The following is a 23,637-nucleotide window of genomic DNA, read 5'->3' as shown; positions in this document are numbered from 1 at the left end:
TGGCACCCAACTTTCCATCCCACATGTGCAATGAACCAGCAAACGGTAAATTTACTCAAATCTAAACCTAAAAATTTTATATTATAAGTTTCAGTTACTGTTCAATTTAGAACGCTATAAGATCCGTTAGAGCAATAATCATCAAAATAAATATCAAAATATCTTTGTTATTATTATTATTATTGTTGTTGTAATAAAGTATTTTCAACGGATCAATTTTGAGCTCTATTTAAAGTTGATATATATATATACAAAAACTCAACTGTGAGTTTTTTGCTAAGATTGTTAACAGATACTATATTTTTTACCAAATTTTTGTTAAAAAAATATATATTTAACATATATATATATATATATATATATATATATATAATCAGGCAATAATCTGATAGCTCTGCCTCGACAAGAATAGAAAAAAATATGGAAAAAAGTGAAAGGGGTACAGTGAACTTGCCGTGAGGAGCGGAATATCCACCGTTTCTGATTCAATCCTTCGTCAGAGAGCAGAGAAAAAGAGAAGAAAAGGACAAAAAGTCAAACAGCGTTTACATCCTCTCAGCTTGAAAAACTAGCTGCAATCGATAAAGTTTATATTTATATATATATATATATATATATATATATATATATACATGCATATATGGGTACAGAACGTCACCAACTGTGCAAACAACTTGAAATACGTAAACAAATGAGTTAAATACGTAAACAACGAGAGAAAAGAATGGAAAACAAGACAAGTAAACACAAAGAAAGGACCCCTCACCCGTTGTCGGCTGTCTATCTACTAATTTCGAGCATTCAACGACAATATGAGTCTTCAAAGACAGTTGCTCCCTTAAATTCTAAAATAAAATATAGGATTTATAGAGGGTCAAATTTGGGGAAAAGAGACAGAACAGTGGAGACATATATATATGTATATAGAATAGTAAGAGAATTCTAGGTCATCCTTTGTATTATCAGTTTCAATGGTGAGACAGGTTTTAGGAATCTATCGTCCCCATTACATATATTTTCTAAATGTTACTGTTGCCAAAGTGAAATTTCTCTAATTGGTAAAAATTAATCAACCAACAAGAATTTGAGAATAGAATATAATTGTTGCTGTCGGCGGTGGTGGTGGTGGTGATGGTGGTGGTGGTGGCGGTGGTGGTGGTGGTGGTGGTGGTGGTGGTGGTGGCGGCGGCGGCGGTAGCGGTGGCGGCGGCGGTGGTGATAGTGGAGGCGGCGGTGGCAGCGGAGTTGGTGGTGGTGGTGGTGGTGGTGGTGGTGGTTAGTTGCGGGCTAACCACCCGGCAATTCAACCCCCATTGAGTACATCTATAATAATCAAAAGTATTGCAAGTATAACCATACCGTCTATTTAGGGAAAAATCGGAACCGTTATTATATAAGGTGTTCTTCTGGCATTAAGAAGCGGTATTTGAGAGAAATTTAGACGCAATTTGAGAAGAATTTAGCCGTTTTTTTTCTAACAGATCAAATGACTATATAAATATTCCCTCATTGGCCCATGGGTATACGTAACTATTTTTTTTTTTAAACTGGATACGCGAAATGGTCTCTGCTTCATTGAAAAAATGTTCTTTACTAACACTTCCTGGCAGTCATCATGGTGATAAAGGTAATCTCTTCATAAAAGCTATAAAATCCTCTTTTGGGCGGACATCTTAAATATGTGAAGACGTCGCATTCTTAGATTATGTGTGTTAATACTGCCACGACTACGGAAACGCGTAGTCACTACTTTCTATCGCCGTTCACGTACAGCAATGATGTCCCTAAAGAGGAAGATTATTTTGGTGAGGAGGGAAAAATTTATGTGGACGATATGGAAGTTAACCACCATTAGTTTATCACAAAGATGATGAACATCTATAACCGACCCCTCCCTTTTCTTTTCCTTTTATTTTTTCTCCTGTTTGTTTCTTGAAATTTAAACGTGATAATTTAAAATGTAATAAAATTTTCGCAACTATTTCTATCAACAGTGCATGACATTTGCTCCATGTCCCACAGAACAATATCAGGTCTGTTATGTTTGCTCCGAATTGATGTTTTTATTGAAGTGTTCCACCAGTATCCATTGTTTCTAAAGGTGTGAATACCTGCTGGTTCTGACATGGCTTTGATATATACGTTAAGGACAGTCCTTCCTGCGAATACCATTGTAAATAATCTTTACTACTATATCATGCCTCAGGAGCAGGTTGCATCTCGTAGACATTTTGGAGCAGCTGCTGATGTGTGTGATATCATCCACACTGGTATAGCAAAGCCGACATATTTTATCACTTTGTGGAGGTTAGTGGCGCTCTTGTCCCTCTCATTTATCAGGTATTTAGTAGCTTCCAGCTGTTCCTGGATACCTGTCCTGGGTGGGATGTAATGTATCTTATCACAGGTCCAGGAGACGCTACTCTTCCTGTCAATGCTGTTGTTATCCTCTAACTTACGGAATACGTTGCTCGTATGATGCCTGCTTCTCCTTCTGTTAAGGTTGGCAGGTCAAACCTCCTTTGGGGACGCATGAGACAACTGTATTCTCAGAAGTACCCGTACAGTAGTTCTTACTCCCACTTTCCAATATGCATGGGATGCACACATTTCTTTCTTTACTGTTCATCAGGTTTTGTCTGAGTGATACAATGCTGCTTCGACTGACCTCATGCCTCTACCACCATCATTTCATGGGATGCACACATTTCTTTCTTTACTGTTCATCAGGTTTTGTCTGAGTGATACAATGCTGCTTCGACTGACCTCATGCCTCTACCACCATCATTTCATGGGATGCACACATTTCTTTCTTTACTGTTCATCAGGTTTTGTCTGAGTGATACAATGCTGCTTCGACTGACCTCATGCCTCTACCACCATCATTTCATCTCACATAAACCCTGTGGAAGTCGCTGTTGAAGTGACAGTTGCCAGTGGTGGTCAGTATCTTTTTGGGGTTTTCATGTATGTATGTATGTATGTATGTATGCGTGTGTGTGTGTGTGTGTGTGTATGTATGTATGTATGTGTGTATGTGTGTGTGTGTGTGTGTGTGTTTTACGTATGTATTCTCATGCATATAGTTGCATATCTAGACATGCTCATATATATTTAAATGCTAAACTTCTGGAAAGTTTTACAGATTTTTTACAGTTCCAGTCATGGATTGGATCTGTAGTCTTCGAATTAGCTTTCTCCTTTCTGGTTTGGAAAAGCCTAATTTCTCAAGATTGGAATTTAGGCACTGTGTCACATATCCCAGTGCTCCAATAATTACAGGTATAAACCTGAACTTGTAATCTGGATAGAACAACTACGTGTGTATGTATGTATGTATGTATGTATGTATGTCCCTTCTCTCCTCTCCTTTATCTTACTCCACCTATAAAGGTAAGGGTTTAACCTATGAAAAGACTCCTCGGTGCCTCCTGTTGCAACTCCTCACTTCCAGTAACTCAAAGGTGATAGAAAGAGTAGTAAACAACCGCATCTTTTACGATTCAATGAGGGGACCGCTAAGTGGTCATCTAGCAGGCTAGAAACACCAGCTACTCTGGAAACACCACCTTAAAAAGCAAAAGACACTTTGAATAATGTAGTCGCATGTTAGGTAGGACGGTCTCGGTTTCGAATGCTCCTAGATCTGCTTCAACGAGAACGATCTGAATTTAAAAAACAATAACATTTGGCGTCTTTCTATACTGATAGTGAGTGAGTCTCCAACGGAAATTTGGCTTAGCAGAGCAAGACTGCATTCGGAACCTGAGAGGAATCGTCTCAAATTTCAAGGAACTCAAATTTTTTTCAGCGAGTGATCTGTTACAGAGTCACGGACTCTTCCTTGGCTTGAACAGATCTTCCAGCTAAATTCTGAACATATGCACCGGCTAAATCCTCTTCTTATAGGCCCTGGCTAGTGACCCTCACTTCCAATGATAAACTTTTCTAATTTATTATTAATTATATAAAACCAAAGTTTGTGTACTTCACTAAATTTTCCTTCATTTCGTCAACAATCTTTTCGCGGTTACTTCCAACAACACAACCTTATACAAGCGACATCTTTCCGTCCACGATTAGTTTTTGCCAATATAGACGTCATCTATAGAAAAAAAAACAGATCCAAGCACATATACTTTGAAATGATCGGGCCATGGAAACCAAGACACAATTACTAAATATATCAAAGAAACACATCAGTATTCCCGTTATACTCATGAATACACAACCCAAACCATTACACTGTTTCCAAATACTTGATCTCTAAACGTTTGATTGTGACCACACATTTATTTCACTGCTAAATGCTTCGTAATCTACTAAAACTAACACCCAACATCCCTATTGCACTCTAGAACATTAGTTCTCAACCATTTTTTTACCAACGGAACCCCTTTGGTTCCTATTTTAATCAGATGGACCCTCATAGCCATTTAGTGTTTTAAAAATCCTATTATATTTTATAATCATATATTAGGAGTTGTATTAAAAAAATTGTTAAAACGTTTTGTGTATTTTAGAAGCAATTTACTACAGATAAATTTTAATGACAAAATTCTATGTAGATCCCCAAGGGCCATGTTGACCCCAGCTGAGAACCACTACTCTAGGGATTTTCATAAAAAGAGAGACACGTTGGGTATTGTCCTAGATATACTATGTCTGAAAATAAAAAGACAGCTTTGTTAGAGCTGGACTGTTTTTAATCCTAGGTTCCCTCAATTGCAGTTGATCTGGCAGCAAAACAATAACAAAACAAAACCAGAAGTGTATCACAAAAAGATTTACCATTTGGGAATTCAACAGTGTCTTCAGTTTGGACAGTAATCATGTAGCTCTCACACACACACACACACATACACACACACACACACACACACACACACACATATATATATACACACGTGCGCGTGTGCGTTCTAGATTGCATCCCGAAACAGGTCATGCAACAGATTGATTCTACCGTTGCCCCCACCCACGCCCCACTGCCGGACAGAGACACAATTTCCATTTCTTTGTTTCTTCTGTTCCTCTGGACTAGATTGTTATGTACCATTACGAAGCCAACATTCAACCCCACCTAACGCGCCTTTTTTTTTTTTTTCATCAGCTTCATGGTACTTTACCCCCAAAACTTCACCCCAAACTGCTACTTCCAGAATTACAACCCCCTAGAATTCCCTACTTGCTCACGATTTTCCAATCTAAAGATGAAGCTGTACATCAGCCTAATTAGTCTTCAAAAATAATGAGCACTGCCACCCCTTCCTCTTGAAAGAAACAGAAAGATACACACAGAAACGAACAGAGAGAGAGAGAGAGAGAGAGAGAGAGAGGTGGGGACAAAAAGAGAAAGACAGAAAGCAAAGAGGTTGGAGCATTTGTGCTTTTTGTTTTTCTTCCAAATTGTTATTTCAAGATGACAAAGATGCTTATTTTGTCAATCTTAGATTGCAGAAACATTAGGCTTACCTATTCAGTGTTTGAACAGCGGATTACTCTCATTAACACTGGGGAGTTATATATTTAAAAGGTATTTTCGATCGACTTAGTGGGAGTATGAAGAGTAAATGGCACAGCTTTATGGACGTTGCTTTAACCGAGAATGCTAAATATCATAAAAGGCTTCAGACATCAGTCCAATAAAATGATTCGACAAAAAATATATATAAAAAAAAATAAAATAAAACAGAACAAAAATCACTGGCGCAGTATCAGACCTCATTTCATATGGCAAACGACTGATGTGTAAACTATATTTAGTTGTAAATCGATAGAAACATGGTTCACATGAAGCATAACGTTCTGAATATGAAATTATTGGTTCCTCTTAATTGGCTGTGACATTTTTATAAAGATGCTTCTAGCTTAATAGTTTTGATGGATGTTCAGATAATTATCAGCTATTTTTTATAGCTTTATTTTCTTTAAAAAAAAAAAAAGAAATGTTACATAGTACATCTTTAACACTTGGTTAATATGATGGAGAGATGCCAGTTGATATTTGCAACAGGTTAAACAACTTTTATCACGGTAAATACATAATGCGTCAGAAATCAGAACCCGCTTATCTAAAATACAAACTAACTTTTTACAGGAAACGCCTACTTGCCCGAGCATCCCCACATCACTTTTATCGGTCACACCTTATGCTCCACTTCCAGAATGCTATTGACAAACAATAGTAATACTATTTTATTATTTTTCTCTGTTCATATTGACAAATAAAAACTGTATTGAAAAAAATATTGACTTGTAGCATCATTAAACAATTGATAAGTCAATCTTATGTTGATTAGGGCGGCAGTATATCACAGGTAACATTACCTGAAGGGTCGTGATTCAACTTTCCGCTTAGATGCGCTGAGTGACTGACGAATTACCTTGTTTAAGGATCGGTTTTCCTGTCGTGGCGCTTGCTCAAAGGGCATAAATTAGACGTCACTGTTATTTGTAGAGGTAAAATTATATTAATCCCTCTTACATATTCTCCTCGTCTCACTTGATAAGCGCGTCACGAAAATAATGTAAAATAAAATGAATATATATTCAACATATAAATCTGATTATAGTACATATATATTGGTCATTTTAAATGTTTTCGCATAAACAAATATAAAATCGCTGTAAAGTTTTCTCTACAAGATATTGACAGTTTTAAACGTGATTGTCAAAATATAAGATGGCTGCTGAGGGATTCCGCTATTATAACTGCTGCTGACTTTTGATAAGCTTCACACTATAATTGCCTTCAAGCTGTAAATACCATCTCCGTGAGTGTTTGTATAAATAACAATGCCTAAAATAAGACACTTTTCAAAGCACAGAATGGCATGATACATACATACATGCATATACATACGTACATACATACATGTACATACGTACATACATGTACATACATACATACATACATACATACATACACACATACATACATACATACATATACATACATACATATATACATACATACATACATATATACATACATGCATGTACATACATACGTACAAACATACATGCATACATGCATGCATGCATACACACGCACGCACGCACGCACACACACACACACACATATATATAGGCACAGGAGCGGCTGTGTGGTAAGTAGCATGCTTCCCAACCACGCGGTTCTTGGTTCAATCCCACTCTGTGGCACCTTGGCCAAGTGTCTTCTACTATAGCCACAGACCAACCAAAGCCTTGTGAGTGGATTTGGTAGATGGAAACTGATTGTTCCGCCACCAACACTTGACAACCGATGTTGGTGTATTTACGTCCCCGTAATTTAGCGGTTCGGCAAAAAAAATACCGATAGAATAAGTACTAGGCTTACAAAGAATGTCCGGGGTCGATTAGTTCGACTAAAAGCAGTGTTCCAGCATGGCCGCAGTTAAATGACTGAAACAAGTAAAAGAGTAAGAGTAAAAAAAGGTATATATATATATATATATATATATATATATATATATATCGTTGCTATTATGTTAAACTGTCGTATGTCCAAATTTGGCCAAATGCGTTTTTTTTTCAACGTTTATTTTTGTTTGCAATACCCAGTTCTTTTGGTCAAACTATCGTATCTCCAGCTACTTTAGATACCAAGATATCAAAATTAGTCAAAGTGTTGTAAAACGGTTTTGTTTTGGAATGATGAAACTATTTTTTCGTTTTCTTAAAAAAGCAACGTTTTTGACTTACGAAACTTTTGCATAATAACGTTCTTGTGTTTTTACAGAGAACAGTCATCGTTTAGAGAAACTGAAGATATGTCAAGTTCACACTAGATATGAAATCAATGGTATTTCTCTAAAACTGTTACTTTACATTGGCCGCCCCATCGTCTCCGCTTGCAACTGCCTCACCGACACTTCCACAATTTATTTCCACCCCCAAATCCACAAACCTAACAACCCTGGCTGCCCCATCGTCTCCGCCTGCAACTGCCCCACCGAACTCATCTCAAGATATCTTGACCGTGTCCTTGCCCACCTAGTGGCTTCCCTCCCCTCTCACATCCATGACACCAACCATGCTCTTCGTTTGTTCAACCCTTTCTTCTTCCCTCCTGGCCCCTCTAAACTTCTCTTCACTCTTGACATCAAGAGTCTATACACGATCATCCCTCATCACGAGGGGCTGCGTGCACTCCAACATTTCCTTGACCTCCGACCCAACCCCCAAACTGACACATCCACACTCCTTCGTCTGGCCGTACTTCTCTCACTTAACAGCTTCTCGTTCGTGGGTGGTTTTTACCAGCATTCTCGGGAGTGGTCATGGGAACGAGAATGGGCCCCAACTATGCGAACCTGTTCGTTGGCTACGTTGAGGCCCAAATATTCTTAAGTTTCACTGGTCCCACTCCCGTATCGCACGGCTGTATCGGTGCGACCTCATTCTCCCGCGAACATCTAGACTCTTTCCTCTCTATTGTCAAATCTTTCCATCCTGCCCTCCACTTCTCCTGCACTATTTCCGACACTTGTGTCGCCTTTCTCGACATTTCGGTCAGCATTCATCATTCCACTCTCACCAACTCCATCCACTACAAACACACAGAATCACACTCATACCTCAACTTCTCCTCCTCCCACCCTAAACACACCAAGCTTTCCATCCCCTATTCCCAATTCCTCTGTCTGCGCAGGCTCTGTAGTGACAACCATGACTTTGAGACTCAGTCTCAACTCATGGCTCGCCACTTCATCCTGAGTGGATATCCCCTCATCACTATCCACACCACCCTTGCCAGAGCACGTTCCGTGGACCGTGCATCTGCTCTCTCCCCCGCACCCGCCTCGCTGTCACCCATCTTCAGTTTCCTTTCACCTACCACCCCACCACCCTACCTCTCCAACGCACCATTCTCCGAGCCTTCCGGCGACTCCAGTCCGACCCCTCCACTTCGCACATCTTCCCCACTCTCGCCTACCCCACACCCAACACCACCATACAACACCACACTCCATCACACCACATCACCACAACATACACCACCATACCACACTCCACACCACACACCACCACACCACACACCACCACACCACCACACCACACACCACCACACACCACCACACCACACACCACCATACCACACCACATCACACCACCCCGCACACGCTGGCACTGACCACTTCCCAGCATCTACACCATCATCCACACACCTACACATGCACACACGCACACGTCAATGTCACCAGCCCCCCTCCACACGCACGCACATGCACATACACACTCTCACAGGCACACTCACGCGCACCTTCGTTTTGGGATCACTACTACTTTATTATCTCACCTTCCTTGCTCTCCTGTGTGACCCCTCGGTCCGACATTCACCATGATAGATTACTAGCTACTATACTTTTTTCTATTTTCTCTCCCTGTTTATTTCTGTGTTCCTTTCTGTCGAAGAGCGTAGGCTCGAAATGTAAAAATCTTTCTCACTTCCCGAGCGTTAAACAAATACATCTGTTTGTTGTTTACACACCCAACTTCGTCTTTTTTTTTGTAAATTCTCACTGTATATATATATATATATATATATATATATATATATAAGTAAAAAGTGTGTTATGAGTATTTATAGGATATAATCCTGTATAAACTCAATTAACAGTTTAAAAATGAAGAGAAGATGTTAAAAGTTTTTATAAAGTTTTAAACCATACGATCGTTTTGAATGATAATACCAACATGTAAGAAACATGGAAAAGTTAAATTAATTATAATAATAAAACAAAATTGATTTAATTACGTATTACGATTCTCCTCAGTGCAAAAGATGAAGAAAGCATGGCTCGAGAAGGAACAAGCAGCAAAGCCCATAATTAAAGTAAGTTCTAAGAGCACTTGCGTAAATAGATTCTCTTAAATATCATGACGGCTCCTGAGATGTTGTCAATAGTTTTTGTTATTTAGGTGACTTCATTAGCTGTAGAGGCAAGTGAGCCTAGCAACCAGAGTAAATTCGGGTTGGAAAAAGTACTTTTTACTTCTACTGGCAAAAAAAGATTTCTCGTTTAGAATGAAGGAAGATTGTATAGCGTTTGTGCACGAAGTGCAATGCTGCATTATAACATGACTGAAATGCAGAGAATTTGCAAAAACTAGTAAGAATTGAAACGTGCACCAGTGGATGTGTAGTATTAGTGTGCATAAACGACGGAATATCAACGAGCTGAGAGAAAAACGACTTATGAGAGTATAATGTTGAAAAGAGAAGACTCTGGAAGTTCATTAATCATACGAACAGAAATCGACATCACCCGATAAGGCCAGGACATTCTATAAAGTGGTTGGTTAATTCAACAAAGTCAACTGGTAAGAGGGTCAAGCGGCTTTTTTAGTTTTGCTGAGGGCAACCACATAATTCTCTCAGTAAATTGGATAGTATTATGAAGAGCATTCAATCGTAGAAACCACGCTAAAAACAGAGGTGGGGAAACAAAACGCTGCCTTCCAAACCGCCAAAGAAGATCTCTTCACCCGATGCTTCTAAGGAAAACGAACGTTATTCATATTACATATAGACAGACAGACAGACATACAGACAAACAGACAGACAGATAGATAGATAGATAGATAGGTTTCTTTATTAGCCACACAGGGCTCAACACAGAGGGGACAAAATACAAATGTAGAGTTTTTCTTTTCGAGGGGGTCGAAAACAAAGCAGAAAAAAAAAGCAAAAGTGGGGACAACGATGAAAAAAAACATCGCAAAACGTTTGGGGTATTTACAAAAAATACGAAATAATACAAAAAATTCCCAATAAATGGGGAGGTTATCCGTGGAAAGAAAAACCTACGAAAAGACCACGGTAACCTCGGTCTTTAGCGTTACAGTTTGTTAAATAAAATTTCTTTTATTTAAGCAAGAAACGTGAGTAACTCTCTGTTTACAAAATTTTAAAACGTTTTATAGAATCATGGTCAAGGTGGCTTCGTCATTTATACGTGCCATTCTTGCTACATGTATCCATCTTTTTTCGAAACATTTGCTAGACAACACTTGCCTCTCTACTCTCACCTTCCTTTTCAAGTGATACTTGAAAAAGTTGATGAGAGATTGACCAGAGAGGAAAGTATTTGTCTCTAATCCTTTCAGACGCGTCCACCAGATGCATTCTTTGGCCATAGCCACAAGTACGATAAATACAGCTCTTCCTTCCCGTTTAAAGGAAGGAGGCGTGACGATATTGACGATAGACTCGGTTGATAAACCGACTCGTCCCACACGCGACAGCAGTCGTTCGACATAAGCCCACAGCTCCGAAATGGTTGGACACTGCACGAGTGCGTGCAGAACGGTTTCATCGCTCTGACCGCATCTCGGGCAGGTCGGCCCCGCATTTCGCGAGCCGTGTCTATAGAGCTTATCCCGAACGGGTAGCGCCTCTCGGTAACACTGCCAGGCCAGGGATCTCTGGAAGTTGTCCATAGGTCCCGGCCCGAAAGTCGTCCTGAACAGGCGGGTCAGGTATTCCTCGTCGACGCCCAGGTTCGCCCCGAGATCGTCGTCGTACCTGCCCTCCACTAATCCCCTATAGAATGACTTCGTTGTGATGCAGCCGCTCAAGGTCGACCCGGGACGGCAAAGTTGTTGCAGAGCAACGCGACACTCACGGTGCCATTCGCCATTCCTCGGCCTCTTTTTGATCCACGACTGCAGCTCGGTCATGGAGACGAGCTGCGGGAAAGCGCGTCGCACAAACGGCGACCACACCTGCTCACCGTCGTCTACGTAGAGCCGGAGATGTCGCAGTCTCAGCGCATGTCTGCGCATCATCAACCACGGCATGCCCAGCCCTCCTTTCAGCGGGTGTTGGCAACAAACGGATCGCCTCACCATCGGAACGCTTCCTTTCCACAAAAAGCGGAAGAGGATGCGCTCCATTTCGGTGATGGCGCGATCGGGACAAGGCACGACGGTCAGGCGGTATTCGATGACGGACGCGATGTACGCGTTCGCCACCTCCGCCCGACCTTTTAGGGACAGCTTCCTCTCGGACCATTGCCGGCAGAGAGTGGCCACCCTACTCGTTATCTCGTCCCAGTTCTTCTCCGTTTGCAGGTCCGGACCGAACCAGACTCCGAGCAACTTGACCGGACCGTCCGTCCAGCGTCCCACTACTGAGGCGCTGCCGGACGGTATGGGCTTGCTTCTCCAGGTGCCGAGCAGCAAACCCACCGACTTATCCCGGTTGATTTTCGCTCCCGTCACCGCTTCGTAGTCTTTCAGCGTCTCGCCGACAAGCTCGATGTGCTCGTGGTTAGACGCTATGACGGTGACGTCGTCCGCGTATGCCGACACGCTCGTCCCGCACCCCAGTTCTCGCGGGATGCCCCTCAGCGTCGCCAGCTTCCGCAGTAGTGGCTGGAGAGTCAATACGTACAGGAGCGGCGACAGGGGGCATCCCTGACGAACCGAACGTGCAATGTCGAAGGGTCCCGATAGACGTCCATTGCCGCGAACAACCGAACGGATGCCTGTGTACAAGGCAGCCATCCAGCCGCGGAAAACGGGACCGAAGCCGGCCGCTTCGAGGACGGCCTCCAAGTATCGATGGTCTACCCTATCGAAAGCTTTGGATTGATCCAAATTGATCAGGGCCCCACCCATGCCAGGTTCCTTAACTACCCTCTCTATGATGTAGCGCATCAGATGGAGGTTGTCATGGATGCTCCGACCCGGCACGGCGCACGTCTGCTCCGTGCCGACCAGTTTCTCGATGACAAGCGCCAACCGCTTGGCTAACACCTTGGCCAAAATTTTCATGTCTGCATTGAGCAGAGTGATGGGCCTAAAGTTATCTATGGCGTCCCCCTTGTTTGGATCTTTCTTCAGCAGCGTTACCGCTCCTCGGCTCACAAAACCGGGAATGCTCCCGTTCTGCTGCCAGTTGCAGTACACGGCCGCCAAGACTTCTCCAAACAAGTCTGGCATACAGTTGTAAAGCTCGTAGGGCAGACCATCCAAACCCGGAGATTTGTCCGTCGAGCAACCCGCCATCGCGTCCCTCACCTCCTCCGCCGTGATGACCCCTTCGCAGCACTCCGCCTCTCTTGCCGAGAGTCGTGGCAAGCTGTGCAGGTAGGCACTAAAGTCCACCCTGCCTTCTCGCTCGCCACTCCTCCCGAACAGTCGGGAAAAATGCCGCTGAAACGCCTCGCACATCTTGCTCGGCTCGAGCAATTCGCGCCCCTGTTCGTCTACCAGAGACCGGATGGTGGCTCTGTTACCCCGCTGCGCCTCCGCCACCCGGGCCTCTCGTGCGGCTCCAACACCTTCATTCCTCAGAGCACGCATCCTTGCCCTGACAGCACACCCTTCGTGTTTAGCATTGAAGTGTTGGTCGAGGGCCAACCTCGCCGCTAAAACGTCGGATGCGATGCCACTTCGCAATGCCTCTTCTAACTTTATCACTAGCTCCCCCTCTACTCTGTTCCTCTCTACAGCTAGTGCCCTGCTATACCTTATTGCTTCCGCCCTCACTGCTCTCTTGAGGGCAAACCACCATTTGTTGTTGACGATGGCTCCCGTCAAAGCCCTCTTTACTAACGTGCTAATCCGGTCTCTGAAAACCTGTCTCGACGGGAAAGACGCGTTTAGTTTCCAGTAACCGGGACCCTGCCTATGTGCCTTATCTAAGTCTAGCGTACACGTCACAAGTTTGTGATCCGTGTAGCTGACTATGTGGAACTGTGGACATCCTAAACTATCTCTATCTCTTGTCCTACACACTATCCTATCTAGATACGATCTCGACGACCCAATGCGGTTGCTCCAAGTCCACGTTGGCACATTTGGGTGGTCGAGTCGGTATCTGTCAGACAACTGGAAGCGTCTGAGCAGGTCTATGAGGCCTTTGCATCCTCTTCTAGTTTTGTCACTCCCCACGTAGTCTAGATGCGTGTCCAAGGTAGCATTCCAATCCCCCACTAAAAGTAAGGGACGAGACGTTCCCAGGAATACTTCTAGACGTCGAAAGAAGTCTGACCGACCTGTTAAAGGAGGCACATAAACTGCCAGCAACCGAAAAGCGCCTCCATCGCTGCCGTCCACATCTAGGACAACCAGTCTACCCTCCGGGTCCGTAAATATCGTCTTTACTTGGAGATCCAGACTCTTGCGAAAAAGAACCGCCGTGCCACTACCGCCCATCCTCGGCAGACAGGGAGAAAAATAAATGTTAAACTGTCCGCCAAACATGGACTTTAGGGCCCGCGGTTCATGGAGTCTGGTCTCACTAATGGCTATGATATCCAAATTATGTGACTTGATGTCATTTAAGAGGTACCCTTGTTTCCAAGGGGACCCTAAGCCACGCACATTCACACAACCAATCTTCACCATGATTCTATTTATACGTGTGCTTTAAAGCACAAAACAAAAGAACAGAAAGTTACTTACCGTTCGAAAGTTTTGTTTCCTCCTTGGATTTTTCACCAAGGAGGCTATTGTACAATTTCTTGCACAAATATTTCTGGAATCCCCCTACCGAGTTGGGGTAGAGGGATTTTATTGTGTTGTGTAATGCTGGTGTTACATGATAAATTTTAATATGTTTTGGCGGTGTTGTGCGTGGGTGGTTGTTTGTTTTGATGTCGTTATTTGTGATGTTTGTTTTAGAGTTGATGTAATTCATCAACTCTGTGTTTGTAGTGTCTATTGCTTTAGCATTGTTTTTGGTGTGTTAGCATTGGTGTTTATCGTGTAGGTGTTGGGAGTGTTTTCGGGAGATGTGAATCTCCCTGCTTTGTTGTTGTTCGTTTTTCTTTTTTTGCTCCTCTTCCTCCTTCCTTTTTGGGCAATTTTCCATTCCTCAGTACTTGACTCGTCTTCAGATGAAAACTCTGAGGAATCGGAAGGAGGTAGAGGCATGTTGTATGCTTCTGTGTTTGCTTGTGTAAGTGGTTGTATTGTTGTTTTTGTTGTTGTTGGTTGTTGAATTTTTGGTTGTGGTGTAAGTGATGTGGGGGAAGGGGTATCAGTTTTTGTATTGTCTTTTCTTTTTTCGTCTTCTTTGTTTGTTAATTTTGTAGTTTTTGTTGTATTTTCTTTCGTTGATGTTGTTGATGTTGCTTTTATTGTTTTTTGTGTGGATGGCGGTGTGGGCAGCAAGGCTTTTTTTGTGTGTTTAGTTAGTTCTTGTTGTTGTTGTTGTGTTTTTCGGGCAGTCGGACACTCCTTTTTAAGGTGTGCCTCTCTGTCGCATAAGTAACAGCGAGGCCGCCTGCCCTCTACTACTATATGCAACTTTTGGTTTGTTGCCAAACGGATGTATGGTGGGATTTTTTTGATTTCTTGTTCGTTTGTGTGGAACAAGATTTGTATGCTTTTTCCGGTCCAATTGCTCTCTCCAACGTTTATTTTCAGTATGTTAATGTTGTCCATATCAATACATATGGCCGATATCAACCATAGTGTGTCGATTGTTGGAGGTGCGTGCTTTATTGTTACCTTTGTTACCTTTTGGCCAAGGTAACTGGGTAACATTGTTATTTCAGGTGTGTGAAGAGTTAGCGTTGAATACGTCTTCGCCAACTCTTCATTTCGAAAAATCACCTGAACTTGTGCAAACCTATAATACGTGATATAGGATTTTTTGTCCCAAATAGATCTCAAGCATCTTTCGATCTTGTCTATACTGGCTTGTTCCGGCCTTTTACTTTTTGTGTTTATTATTTTATAAATTATTGTTTTCCTATTTGCTTCGTCTAATATGTGTTGTGGTACGTTTAAGCGTATTTCACCGCTTTCTTTGGTGATTAATTTTCTCATCTCTATTATTTCTTTTGTTGTGTAGGACACAACAGTTTCACTTTGCTTCAAAGCTTCAGCAAAGTTTTTGTTTGTGTTATTGTTGTTGCTGGTGCTGGTACTGGTATTGGTAGTAGATGTGGTATTTGTTTCAGTGGTGTTGTGGCTTTTTCCTTCCTCTCTTTCGCTTGCTGCTGGTGAAGGGAGCAAAGGTTGAGTTGAAATGTTGCTGCTGCTGCTGTTGTTGTTGTTGTCGTTGTTGTTGGTGGTGGTGGTGGTGGTAATGATGTCGTCACCAGAATTGGTGCTGACGTCACATTCTTTGGAAATATTGTCTATGTTCTGTTTTGTAACCTTGGTTACAGTTTTGTTTTTGTTGTTGTTGGTGGTGGTGGTGGCGGTGTTAACACTTGAATTTGTGTGTGTAAATTCTTTTTTCTTTTTCTCCATTCTCTCGTTTAACTGTGAGGAAGGAAGACTAGGAAATTCTTTTTCGAACGAAACACTGCAAAATGCAGCGTTCGTGTCACAAAGATTTTCATGGCTACAAGACGCCATCGTCTCAAAAAAAAAATGGCTAGAAAGCCGAAATTGGTTTTTATATCCTGGAAATGTGCCACACAGGGCAGATTTCCGTCGCAAAAAACTTGCACCAGAGAGTCTACAAGTTGTTATACAACTTTGTATATAAAATAAACTTTACAAACAAACTTTTTAAAACATGAAAAAGGCAAAACTTACAGAGCCGACACGTCTACCGTCCGTCCATAGAGATAGATAGATAGATAGATAGATAGATAGATAGATAGATAGATAGATAGATATACATATATATATATATATATATATATATGTATATATATATAATATATATATATATATATATATATATATATATATATATATATATATATATATATATATATATATATATATATATATATATATATATAGTACAGTTCTATATTTAAGAGATGAGGAATTATGTACATTATTTACATACTTTGCATTTGACGGATATTTAAACTCATCTTTGTTGTTAACACAACGTTTCGGCTGATATACCCTCCAGCCTTCATCAGGTGTCTTGGGGAAATTTCGAATCTGGGTTCTCATTCCTAAGGTATTTTTCGATGTTGTTGTTGTTATTATTATTATTATTATTATTATTATTATTATTATTATTATTATTATTATTATTATTATTATTATTATTATTATTATTATTATTATTATTCAGGTCACTGACTGGAATCAAATTCGGAATCTTGAGGTTAGTAGTCCTCGCTCTTAACCACTACGCCATATGCTTTTAAATGACCAAGAAGACACTCGAGTTTCAGTTGCACAAGATTTCCTTGATTATGTCGAGATAGAAAGATTGATGCATATATATGTGTGTATATATATATGTATATAAATCTACATATTACGAGGTATAATCAATAAGTATCCGGATTGTTGCCATAGTAACAAAGTTAAAGCAGGTAGAGTGAAGCCGCTTGGCAAATATTGAATTTGAACTCTGCTGTGCATGCGCACTAAGCTTTAACATTCCAACTCACTTCTGCTGTTCACAGCAGTGCTTGGAAGGAAGGCGTGTATGCGTGTGATTGTCGCATTGACCATGACAGAGAAAGTTGCCATGGCTATACCTGCTCAGAGACCTACGCAAAGTTGCAGAAAGTGTATGGAGAGGTGTTTATGAGCTACATACAAATATACGAGTGGTTCAGACACTTCCAAGATTGCAAAAAAGATGTCGATATTGACAAAAGTTCTGGGAGACCCACAACCAGCAGAACTGAGAAAAACATTGCAGATGTGCGTGTAGCTGTGAGGGGAAATCATCAAATCACCATCCGTGAGTTATCAGAGGATGTGCAGATTAGTTACGGTTTAGTTCAGTCCATTATCACTGAAGATTTGGGTATGAGACATGTGACTGCCAAGTTTGTGCCCAAACTACTTTCAGCTGACCAAAAAGACACTCGGAAATTCAGCTGCACAAGATCTCCTTGATTGTGTCAAGAATGATGAAAACTTTTTGAAAACTTTGTATTGGCCTCTGAGCAGGCATCACCAAACTTTTGGCGAAATTTGATGCAGATTCTCTGCTCAACTTTCTCTGGCATGGTCAATGCAACAATCACATGCTACACACCTCCCTTCCAAGCACTGCTGTAAACAATGGAAGTGAGCTAGAACATCAAAACTTAGTGTGCATGCACAACGGAACTCCAGGTCAATCTGTGCCAAGTGGTTTCACTCTGTGTGTTTTAGCTTTGTTACTATGGCAACAGTCCGGATACTTATTGATCAGGCCACATATATATATGTGTACATATATATATATATATATATATATATATATATATATATATATATATATATATATATATATAGATATATATATATCAAAAAATAAGCAACACCGTCTATATATATATATATAGAGAGAGGGGGGAGAGAGAGAGATAGAGAGAGGGAGAGGTGCTGAAATGGCTGTGTAGTAAGTAGCTTGCTTACAAACCACATGGTTCCAGGTTCTGTCCCATTCAATGGCACCTTGGACAAGTGTCTTCTACTATAGCCTCGGGCTAACCAAGGTTTTGTGAGTGCATTTAGTAGATGGAAACTGAAAGAAGCCCGTCGTATATAAATGTTTGTGTGTGTGTGTGTGTGTGTGTGTGTGTGTGTGTGTGTGTGTGTGTGTGTGTGTGTGTGTTTGTCCTCCACAACATAGTTTGACAACCGATATATATATATATATATATATATATATATATATATATATATATATATATATATATATATATATATATATATATGTATGTATGTATGTATGTATGTATATATAATACAAAGATGTAACAAGAACGCAAAACATCCAGACAGACGATACCAGGAAAACAAGGACAGGTCATTCGGAGTTTTCTTTCCTCAGTCGAGATCCAGATTATCTTTGCAATTTCGGCTGGTTATACTCGAGGTTGCTCCAATCTGGCCAGCTCCAATCTGGCCAGCCCCAAGGAAAAACTAAGCTAAGAGCATTAGATTCCTTGGAAGAAAGCAGCGAATGTATACAAAAACAGGACGAAAAAAACGAACAATGTTACACAAAAACAATAAAAATAACAGGACATAACAACAGATTTCTTTCGACTAAGGACGAATAAAATTAAATTAAGCTGGCGTGTGTGGAAATAAGGCCCTACGGCAAGGATACAAGATTTCACAGGCACAGGGAGGAATAACGATGTTGCACGCACAACGGCCGGCCAAGAAAGAAAAAATCGGGCTTCGCCGAACACCGGTCACGTGGGAAGAGAAGAGAGAGGTAGAGGCAGAGGGACAAAAGAGTTAAGGAGGGGCAAGAAAAAAATGACAAGGACACAATGAAGTGAAAAGTGGAGGGAAAGTGAGCAAGAAGAGAAGGCAAAGAAATATGAGAGAGGGGGAACGAAAGAACGAACAGTGGAATGAACGAAGGGTGAAGGGGCTGATAGACAGAAATAGAGTCGTACAAGATTTATATATATATACAGGGTGCGATGGGTAAATTGTAGCCATTTTATATTTTTTCATTTCGTGCATGCGTATTGTTTTGTTTTTTTTTAGTTTGTTCACTACACAATATGGTACGGTTAGTTGGTCTGTGAGATTTTTTCTTTCTTGGCCGGCCGTTGTGCGTGCAACATCGTTATTCCTCCCTGTGCCTGTGAAATCTTGTATCCTTGCCGTAAGGCCTTATTTCCACACACGCCAGCTTAATTTAATTTAATTCGTCCTTAGTCGAAAGACATCTGTTGTTATGTCCTGTGAGAAAAACAGCACCACAAAACAATTCACTCTGCCAGAAATTTGGAAGCGACATGCTGTGTTGCTTGACATTCACGCCGGAAGCTCCAATACGAACACTTCAGAGTGTTTGGGTGTCAATCTGAGGACAGTGCAATCTCAGAACATGTACTGAGAGTGATGAAAATCAGACATCCAGTCAACATCATGGTGTTTGGAGTAATTACTAGAGATGACGACGTTATGTCTCCATTCATCTTCCCACACAGCCTCATACTTATGCACGAAGGCCTACATCAAGTGCCTGGAGGACGTAGTGCTGCCTTGGTTCAAGAGGATGGCTACTGGAACATCCTATGTCTGGCAACAGGACTCTACACCATGGCTGTCAGACAATTTCTGCGACCACATCACCCCTATCATCTGGCCACCTAACTCCCCAGACTGCAACCACCTTGATTATTATGTGTGGGACGCAGTTGAGCAAAAGACCAACAAAACTCCATGTAACACCAAAGATGAACTGAAGGTAAGGATTATGGCAGCATTGACCAACTTAAACAAAGAGAGCGTCCAGAAGAGTTACAGGAGATCTTGAAGTCGTCTGGAGACCGTGGTTGAAGCCAATGGCGATTTTATTGAATAAATTTACTGTTTAGTATTTCAAGATATTTGTATGTAATTTTGATAAATATATCTGTTAAAATGTGATGGCAGTCTTATTTTCATTTTTGCGTAATTTGGACGACAGTTTATTCACCGCACCCTATGTGTATGCATGTATGTATGTATATATATATACACAAGAGTTACGGAATGGAGTAGATAAGATCCGGGCTACATATGTTTGATAGCGAGCGGAACCTCAGAAGTGATAAATATCCAAGCGAGATGCATACCGGAGACTACTCTTCAGCCAAGGTTATCTTAATGAAATGAAAGTTTACATTGTCGTAAGGAGGTACATGTAAACGCATGGAAGATTCAACCAGAATATATATATTATTGAAACTGAAACTCAAAGTTTGTTTCGCAGTTCAAGTTTCATTCCACAGCGATCTTCAAGCGAGAACTGTTACAAGTTGGTATTTGTATCTATTGGTATGTGTATGTTGTCGAGTACTTTATTTTGCTCCTTGGTGTATGTTTCATGTTTTTTGATTGGGTGCTGTTTTCGGGTCTCTTTATTGGTTTTTTAAGGTTATATTTTGTGATAAGGTGTTTGTATTTCTTCTAATTGTAGGTGGGAAAGTCTGTTATTAATTTTTAGGAATCGTTGTGGAGTTCATAATGGAGCATCTTTTGTGTGCGACTGTGTGCGCATGCACACATGTGTGTGCTTATGTGTACAAGTTTGGAAATGTTGTTTTGAAAAGAATTGTTTGTGAATGGGGTCAGTTGTAAAACTAATTAAGGACATATCTATTGCATGTAGTTATATCCCTAATGAATTGAGCTTTTCATTGAGTAATTGTTTTAAGGGATTGTTTTATGGTTAAGAAACTTGTTTCTAAGGATTTATGTATTTGTCGTTTTGAAAAAATATTTTGTGTTTGTGTTTGTGCGCGCGCATGTGTTTGTGCGCGCGCATGTGTTTGTATACCTGTGCGTGTGCGCATTTGTGTGTTGCGAGTGCGTTTATGTCTTTGTGTGTGCGTGTGTTTGTTTGTGTACATGTGTGTTTCTGTGTATGTAGTGCTCTGCGTTGTTTTAGAATTTTGAGGTATTTTTGTTTTGTAAGTTTGATATGTATTCAAAGAAGAGTGTATATATATATGTATGTGTATAGGAGAGAGTGTGGTCAATGGCCTTGGTATGCTTCTGTGTATATCTGGGATGGGTCTTTCTTATTTTACAAGTAGTCATAGAACATATTTTAAAATTTCTTTTTTAAAAAAACGTGTTGGGGTGATGTGAGGTTCTTTATGAGTGTTCATGAGTGATGTTAGCTGTGAAATTATTCAAAGACCTATCTATCTTTAAAAGCCTATCTATCCTTATAGATTTTTAATGAGTGGTGTTTTCGTGGCTAAATGGGTCTGGTGTCTTGTATTTATACGAATTTACAAGTATAACTGGGAGTTATACTTGTAAGTATGCAATGCGTAAACATTCGTTTTCTTATGTTCGTTGGCCTCTGTGTGTGTATTTGATGTGGCTGTTGTAGGATTTCATTTTCGATGAGATGAAGTTTTGTTTCCCGTCTTGGAAAAATTGTGTATGAGTAGATAAGATGTCTAGTGATATGTAGTGAAACTACCTCTCTCACGGTTATATATTAACAAATGCGAGCGTAGCAGAAAACACCTCTTTCCCGCCTTGCTGTTGTCCATCACCTGACTGACTATTATTTGAGCGGCAATTGTCTCCAGTCCGTTCGCCCCAGGACGCAAACCGACCAGCCACTAATAAGGTCACGTGATAGAGTGTTTTTTCTAATGCTTTTTGGAGCCCCTATTTTCCTATAAATAGCCTAAATTATCCGCGCCAATTCGTCGTGGCTCAGATCCTCACAGATCTGGTCGTTGACCACACGCGTAACACAGCCAGCCAGTTTTCCAGCGACGACATCAACAACATCGTTCAACTTCCCCGACGTCAACACGACTCTACGTACACAAGCTACCAAACAGTCACCGCAGCTTCTCAACCCTGTTTGTGTGATTTGCTCACCACGAAATTAACAACCAGAACTCAACCTGCGAAGAACATCTGTATCAAGAATCCGGCCCGGCATCGAAGCCTCAACATCACGACAAGTGACTTAGCTCTGCCTTAACCTTAACCTCTTATATACAGACAATCTAACTACTGTGTACCTTAACAGAACTGGTATCTTATTATCCTGTGTTACTGACTCTAATCAATACTATGTATCTCTCGCATTTACATACATGTATTACTTGCACACACTCTTTTGTTTACATGACAGCCAGTCTTATATTGTGTTTTATTATGTCGCATTCACACACACAGACATACAGTTTAATGCTCCAATAAATCTTACTGTTATACATCTTTATCGGTTGCGTTCCTATCTGTTTCCTTGCTGGCAAACTTCTTAGTTCCCTATTTTATAGTATTATAACCTATCATCATTCTATTTTGTGTCGACCGTGTGACGCGTTAAAAAAGGAGCCTGTTTTCCATTCGTCACCATTTCTCCTTTGGTTCGCACGGTCGTTTCTTACAGATATATTGTTTGTCTGTTCTTTGAGTTTGTAGAAATGTGTGCATACGCATGTGCATACACACGGTGATATTATGTATACATGGTTTGGGCGGGGAGGTATATTGAGATAGTGGATGTATAAATGTGCGTGTTGCAAGTTATGAATGTGTGTGTGTTTTTCTTTTCTTTTATATATATGGGGCGGGTGGGATGCGTGCACGTATGTGTGTAAAGTTTATGTGTACGTCTGTGAGTGTGGGTTTGTGGTGCTTGTTTTATCTCGTTTGGAGTTCGGATGTTTTTTTTAAAATGAATTTAACTTTATGTCTGCATCGTGATACGATCTCATTTCTCTTCTTTAGAATGTGTACATTTTGTGTGGTTATGTGACGCCAACGTAGTTCCTTTCTGTTTGTCCTTTCTATGAAATTATTGCTTCGTAGATTATGTTTGTAAACAGTTTCCATGTAATGAACATATCCTTGTTCTTTTGAAGTTGTACGAGTATATGTTGCGTGTTTCTAGGTGCGATATGGTTTAATGCTTGTATGATGCATTTTATGTATTTTGTGTAGCTGTAGCTGATTTTTGTATTGATTCTGTTGACTAATTTGTGGTATTGGATTTTGTTGGAAAATGCTTGATGATTAGTGATAGAAAGGTGTGTGATACATTCGTTGCTACATTTAGGCTGAAGAATGGGTTAGAGAGCGTAACAGCTAAAAGATATATATATATATATATTTACTCTCTTGATATAATTACTTCTATTGCTTACTTTCAAAAGACAGACAGACAGACAGACAGACAGACAGTTAGATAGATAGACAGATAGACAGACAGACAGATAGAGAGACAGATAGATAGATATTAAATCTGTTATTCTTAAA

This window comes from Octopus bimaculoides, chromosome Z (genome assembly GCF_046866305.1).
Source record: "Octopus bimaculoides isolate indiv1 chromosome Z, ASM4686630v1, whole genome shotgun sequence".
In the NCBI taxonomy this organism is placed as follows: Eukaryota; Metazoa; Mollusca; class Cephalopoda; order Octopoda; family Octopodidae; genus Octopus; species Octopus bimaculoides.
The sequence above is the reverse complement of the archived record's forward strand: the minus strand, read 5'-3'. Positions refer to the sequence as shown.